General features: G+C 43.7%; 1 non-coding gene across 1 annotated transcript; it reads left to right on the top strand.

The window, feature by feature from the left end:
• The first annotated feature begins 7112 nt into the window (after nt 1–7112).
• LOC141709560 (small nucleolar RNA R71) lies at nt 7113–7219 on the top strand. The gene has a single exon (XR_012570129.1). It is a non-coding gene; the product is annotated as a small nucleolar RNA R71 (small nucleolar RNA).
• Nucleotides 7220–7545: the final 326 nt, after the last annotated feature.

The following is a 7545-nucleotide window of genomic DNA, read 5'->3' as shown; positions in this document are numbered from 1 at the left end:
ACAATGGTATCCATGTAACGAGCGTTAGGTTAGCGGATCCCAGACTCTAAAAGCCTTAGGTCACTAGGCACAAAGTCCCCTAAGAACTTAATAACTCGAATACCAAAGAGCCCACTCTTGATCAATTATGCAAAAATATATATATATATATATATATATATTTTTTAATAACTCTGAGCAAGTGCGTTTCGCTCCATCTTGCTCAACCCTAGACTACTCGCATAACATGCGAGCCGGCTACTAGCCATTTGACGTCTAGCCACAACTAGCAACAAATTCCATTTTTACTCCATTTTTTTTTCTTTTTCATGCCTTTACCACTAAGAACCTATTATCAAATTCTAAGCATAATAAATAGATTATCCTCGAAAATAATCAGATCATAACAACAATCTAATCCTTAAGCATTCTCTAAGACTTAGTGACAATACAAGTGCTTCTAGCATGCATATCAACCTACACAACTTAATATCACTTTAATGCTATCACTACACTCGCATCAATATCATAATTCAGTCGATAAATCATTGCAAAAGGGATCATGGTATATGCATGAGCTATATGATATGACAAACAAATAAAGCTATATATATAAAACTATATGGCAAAAATTATGCAACTATATGAACTAACTATCATGAATATGCAGCTATATGACACACACAAAATATTCCTTAACTACCACCCCCAAACTTAAAATCTTCACTGTCCCCAGTGAAGGTAGTAGAAAGGAACACATGGTATACCTACTCGGAGTCATCATCATCATCACCCTCAGTGGGTGGAGTATCAGGCGGCGGGTATGCAGAGTCCTCACCAAAAACTAGCCACTGGATATCAGCTCCAAGGCCTCAAAAAGCAGTCCCTAATGCAAGAGTGAGCTCCTGAGCAAACCTGCTCTGCGTCTCATACATGGCATCCATCCGCCGTGAAAGCCTCCTATACTGGGCATCACCCATCCCAGCACCCTCCTGAGCTCTCGAAGAACTAGCCTCACCACGCCCTGGCCTGGCCATAGTAGCACCTCGTGCTGGACGCCCTCCTGGAAGACGATAACCCAGCCCATGCTCCTCAGGCTCACCACCGGTCCACTCCTGCATCCCATTCAGAGTGCCAGAATCTATCGGAGCTGCTGGTAACTGCAACTGCTCATGAGCCGGCCAGTTCACTCCTACTGCTCGGTATAGCTTCGTAACCGTGGATGCATAAAGGATGTTCATATGCTTTGCTCCCCTCAAAAACTTCAGAATTCCTTGGTAGATAAACTCACCAAGGTCCACATAGTATTCCTCATTCAGAATTCCCCACAACTGTGCTCTCTCAACTGTGACCTCGTGTGCATGTGAAGAAGGCAAAATATTAGCACATATAAATGCATTCCATGCACGGGCATACCTGTTCATGGCGATCGCCGGAAAGTGACGATACTCATTATTGGCTGGACTGCGGTTCCAAACTGTGCCCGGTCGACAGAGAGTCGCACAAATCAAATCCAAGTCAAAGTCCTCAGCAGTCTTTTCATTCCAGTTCTCCTCCTCGGGCTTCCTCTCTCGCTGTCCAATCACACGACGAATCGCCGCAGGATGATAATCAACCGTCAGCCCACGAACTACAGAAAACCCATTCTTTTCAGCCTTCGCGTTCGCGTAGAACTCGCGAACAACACTCATCGGTACTGCTTCGGGTGACTCACAAAAAGCTATCCACCCCTTCTCTGCAATCATGGGCAACAACTCACCATCCCTCCCTGATGGTAAAAACCCCCTCTCCTTCAGAATCGGCTTCCCCAACAGCCTAGTGTACTCCTCCTCCGCGGCTCTGTCAGTTAACCGAGGCCTTGCAGCAGTACCCCTTGATGAATCAGCAGTAGGAACTGTGCTGCTACTGTCAATAGTGCGTGCTCTCTTGGGTGCCATTGATTTGTGAATAAAAGTGTGTAAGAACTGATTTTTGATGTTTATGCGAGGGTTTAAGTGTAGGAAGTTTGGGGGAGATATGTGGAATAGGTGTATGTATATATAGGGTGTGGAGTAGGTTAAATTAGATTAGGAGTGGGGTTGAGGGATAAAATCATGGGGTAATGGAAAAGAATTCGTGGGTTTATGGGCTGTGATGGGTTTTTTGTGTGTTTTTGTTTTTTTTTTTTTTTTCTGAACTGTAAAAAAATTTTCTGGAACTCGACCCCTGCGCGGCCGCTCAGCATAGCTGCGCGGGCGCGCAGAGGGTCTCTGGAAATTTTTTTTTTCAGCCCCTGTTTTCTGATTTTTTTGTGTTTTTGGATAGGTTATTAACTTCTAAGGGTTCCTGTAACAACAATTCATGGGTTGCCTCCCACGCAGCGCTTCTTTTTCGTCATTAGCTTGACGTTCCGTACCTTTCTCACGTAGTCAACAACATGGCACTAACCACCTCTCGGTTTGCCATGTCTCCATAGTAGTGCTTCAACCGCTGACCGTTAACCTTGAATGCTTGGTCCGAATCATTCTCAAAAATTTCCACCGCTCCATGTGGAAACACAGTTTTGACAATAAAAGGTCCAGACCACCTTGATTTCAACTTCCCAGGAAAAAGTCGGAGCCGAGAGTTGAATAACAGAACTTATTGCCCTGGCACAAATAACTTAGGATGTAGCTTCCTATCGTGCCACCTCTTCACCTTTTCCTTATACATTTTGTTATTCTCGTACGCTTGAAGTCGAAATTCATCAAGTTCATTAAGCTGAAGCATTCTTTTCTTACCAGCTGCATCTAAATCCAGGTTCAATTTCTTCAATGCCCAGTAGGCCTTATGCTCAAGCTCCGCCGGTAGATGACATCCCTTACCGTACACCAACTGAAATGGTGACATCCCAAGTGGAGTTTTGTATGCTGTTCTGTAAGCCCAAACAGCTTCATCGAGCTTTAAAGACCAATTCTTCCTTGACGGACAAACAACCTTCTCTAGAATGCGCTTTATCTCTCTGTTAGACACTTTCGCTTGACCATTTGTTTGCGGATGATAGGCAGTAGCTACTCGATGATTCACATTATAACGCTGCATCATAGAAGTGAACTTACGGTTGCAAAAATGCGATCCTTCATCACTTATGATTACCCGAGGTGTTCCAAACCTTGTGAAAATTTGCTTATGAAGAAAATTTAGCACTGCCTTTGCATCATTTGTCGGTAAAGCTTTAACTTCGACCCATTTTGAGACATAATCGACTGCCAGCAAGATGTACTGATTATTGCAAGACGAGATAAAAGGCCCCATGAAATCGATTCCCCATACATCAAAGACCTCGACTTCAAGCATCACATTTAATGGCATCTCATCCTTCCTTGACAAATTTCCCACTCTTTGGCAACGATCACACCTTAAAACAAACTGATGAGCATCCTTGAACAAGGTAGGCCAGAAAAAACCTGCTTGCAGAATACGAGCTGCCGTCTTCTCACCTCCATAGTGTCCACCATAAACCGTGGAATGGCAGTCTCGTAATATCCCCTCCGTCTCACAGAACGGGATACATCTCCTGATGATCTGGTCAGCTCCCTGTCTAAACAAATATGGTTCATCCCACATATACCACTTCACCTCATGCAGAAACTTCTTCTTTTGCACGGATGTCAAATTAGGAGGCATTATATTGCTGACAAGATAGTTTACAATATCTGCAAACCATGGTTCTTCCTCCTGAATTGCAAACAACTGCTCATCCGGGAAAGATTCATTGATTAACGTTCTATCTTGTGAAGTAGAATCGGGATTCTCCAACCTAGAGAGATGGTCAGCTACTTGATTCTCAGTACCTTTTCCATCTTTGATCTCTAACTCAAATTCTTGAAGTAAAAGAACCCAACGAATGAGTCTCGGCTTCGAATCCTTCTTAGAAACCAGATAGCGAATAGCTGCATGATCAGTGAATACTGTCACTTTCGTACCAAGCAGATAAGATTGAAATTTCTCAAAGCCAAAGACTATAGCCAAAAGCTCCTTCTCAGTAGTGGTGTAGTTCAATTGGGCCCCATTTAAAGTTTTACTCGCATAGTAGACCACATGGAAGAGATTTTTCTTGCGCTGTCCCAGAACTGCACCTACCGCATAATCACTCGCATCACACATCATCTCAAACAGTTCTGTCCAATCTGGTGCTGTAATAACTGGTGCCGTGATCAAACTCTCCTTGAGAGTTTCGAATGCTGCCAAACATTCATCATCAAATTTAAAAGGCACATCTTTCTCAAGTAAATTGCACAACGGCTTAGATATCTTTGAAAAGTCCTTGATGAATCGCCGATAAAAACCCGCATGACCGAGAAAACTACGGATTCCTTTCACCGAATTAGGTGGGGGAAGATTTTCAATGACTCCCACCTTGGCCTTGTCCACCTCCAGACCTTTGCTAGAGACCTTATGCCCAAGGATAATGCCTTCACGCACCATAAAATGACATTTCTCCCAATTAAGCACCAAATTAGTTTCCACGCATCTTTTGAGTACAGCGCAGATTATTTAAGCATTCATCATATGAGTGTCCAAAGACGGAGAAGTCATCCATGAACACTTCGACGTTATTTCCAATCATGTCAGAGAATATAGCCATCATACATCTCTGAAAGGTGGCCGGGGCGCCACATAACCCAAACGAAACTCTACGAAAAGCAAATGTGCCAAATGGACAAGTGAAGGTAGTCTTTTCCTGATCCTCTGGTGCAATACAAATCTGATTATACCCAGAATAACCATCCAGAAGACAAAAATACTCATGTCCCGCCAATCTGTCAAGCATTTGATCAATGAATGGGAGAGGGAAGTGATCCTTTCTTGTGGCTTTGTTCAATTTCCTATAATCCATGCATACTCTCCATCCTGTAACTGCTCGAGTAGGGATGAGCTCATTCTTTTCATTTGCGACCACAGTGATACCTCCTTTCTTAGGTACACATTGCACGGGGCTCACCCACGAGCTGTCAGAAATAGGATAAATGATGCCTGCATCTAGCCATTTCAGAATTTCTTTCTTCACCACCTCCTTCATGATGGGATTCAGTCTTCGTTGCTGTTCCACAGTTGGCTTACTTCCTTCCTCTAACAGAATTTTATGCATACAATATGAAGGACTTATCCCCTTGATGTCTGCTATGGTCCATCCTATAGCCGATTTGAATTCTCTCAAAATCCTTAAGAGCTTGTCTTCCTCACTACCTGAAAGGTCAGCTGAAATAATAACAGGTAACATAGATGAATCACCTAAAAAAGCATACCTCAAGTGTTCAGGTAATGGTTTGAGTTCCAAGGTAGGTGCTTCCTCTATTGATGATTTGAGCTTCCCTTCAGCATTCTTAAGGTCAGAAGTACCAAGAGATTTAAATGGTATGTCGAGCTTTCGCTTCCATGGAGAAGCGTTCAGATATTGTAATTGCTCGTTGCTATCTTCATCATCACTGTCAAATTCCCCCACTAAGGCCTTTTCCAATGCATCAGACATTAGCATGTGATCGAGTTCCGATGTAACCGCAGAATCAATCACATCCACTTTTAAGCACTCCTCATCTTCTGTAGGGAATTTCATTGCCTTGAATACGTTGAAGGTCACATCCTGATCTTGGACCCGCATAGTAAGTTCCCCTTTTTGCACATCTATCAAGGTACGGCCAGTAGCCAAGAAAGGCCTCCCCAAGATTATGGGAATCATCTTATCTTCCTCAAAATCCAGAATAACAAAATCTGCAGGAAAGAAGAGCTTATCCACCTTGACAAGCACATCCTCAACTATGCCCCTTGGGTAAGTAATGGAACGGTCAGCCAATTGTAGCGACATGTATGTGGGTTTTGGATCAGGCAGATCCAGCTTTTTAAAGATCGACAAGGGCATCAGATTAATGCTTGCTCCCAAATCACAACGGCACTTGTCAAAAGTTAGATTGCCAATGGTGCAAGGAATGGTGAAGCTTCCTGGATCTTTCAGTTTTGGTGGTAACTTTTGCTGCAGAACAGCGCTGCATTCTTCCGTGAGAGCAACGGTTTCAAGGTCATCCAGTTTCACCTTCCTTGAAAGAATAGTCTTCATAAACTTCACATAACTAGGCATTTGTTCCAGAGCCTCAGCGAAAGGTATATTGATGTGAAGTTTCTTGAACATCTCCGGAAACTTCCCGAACTGTCTATCCAGCTTTTGTTGCTGCAATCTCTTAGGAAAAGGTGGTGGAGGATAGAGCTATTTCTCCCCTGTATTAGCCTCAGGCAGAGTGTGTTCAACAGTAGTCTTCCTTGGTTCCGCCGCTTTCTCCTTTTGCTTAGATTCTTCATCCCTAACTTCAGCTTCGACTTCTTTTGCCTTTTCAGCATCAGCTACTTTTCCAGACCTTAAGGTAATAGCCTTGACTTGCTCTTTGGCTTCCTTCCTGCCTGGTACTTCCGTGTCACTGGGAAGAGTGCCAGGTTGACGATTGAGCACTGCATTGGCTAATTGACCGATTTGATTTTCCAAGGTCTTGATAGAAACCGCCTGACTCTTGCACAACAGCTTAAGTTCCTCAAAATCAGCACTAGTAGGTGCAGCTGCACTTCCCTGTTGAGGATATGATTGCCTTGTAGCATACTGCTGTGGTTGCTGGAATCCAGGTGGGTTAAACTGTTTACTTACTCCTTGCTGATATGGTGGCTGAATAGCATTCTGATTATTCCCCCAGCTGAAATTTGGATGATTTCTGTTGTTAGGATGATAGGTCGCTGGCACAGGCTGCTGTTGTCACTGATAATTATTCACATACTGAACAGATTCATTGACAAGAGAACACTGATCCGTAGCATGAGAACCTGCACAAAGCTCACAAACCATAGCTATTTGATTAACTCCATACGTAGCCAGAGAATCAACCTTCATTGATAGCGCTTTGAGCTGGGCTGCAATAGCGGTGGCTGCATCAACTTCCAGAATACCTGCTACCTTGCCTGCCGTCATCCTCTGAGTTGGGTTTTGATGCTCATTCGCAGCCATCGTCTCGATAAGATTATACGCCTCAGTATAGCTTTTAGCCCATAAGGCGCCTCCAGCTGCTGCATCGAGCATGGGCCGAGATTGGGCCCCCAAACCATTATAAAAACCAGTGATTACCATCCAATCCGGCATTCCATGATGTGGACATTTTCTCAACATTTCCTTGTAGCGTTCCCAAGCCTCGCACATAGATTCTGTAGGTTGCTGCGCAAACTGAGTAAGAGCACTCCTCATAGCAGCAGTCTTTGCCATTGGATAAAACTTCACCAGAAACTTTTGCGCAAGATCTTGCCATGTAGTGATTGACCCAGCTGGTTCAGAATGTAACCAGTCTTTAGCTTTATCCCTCAGTGAGAATGGGAAAAGCCTCAACTTGATAGCCTCATCAGTCACGCCATTATACTTAAAAGTGCTGCAGATCTCGACAAAATTCCTTATGTGCATGTTGGGGTCTTCAGTTGCTGCTCCTCCAAAAGAAACAGAATTCTGCACCATCTGAATAGTGCCCAGCTTGATCTCAAAGGTGTTAGCTTGAGTAGCTGGATGAAGGATGCTTGACTGAA

This window comes from Apium graveolens, chromosome 2 (genome assembly GCF_009905375.1).
Source record: "Apium graveolens cultivar Ventura chromosome 2, ASM990537v1, whole genome shotgun sequence".
Taxonomy (NCBI): Eukaryota; Viridiplantae; Streptophyta; class Magnoliopsida; order Apiales; family Apiaceae; genus Apium; species Apium graveolens.
This window is presented reverse-complemented; position numbering and strand designations above follow the sequence as displayed.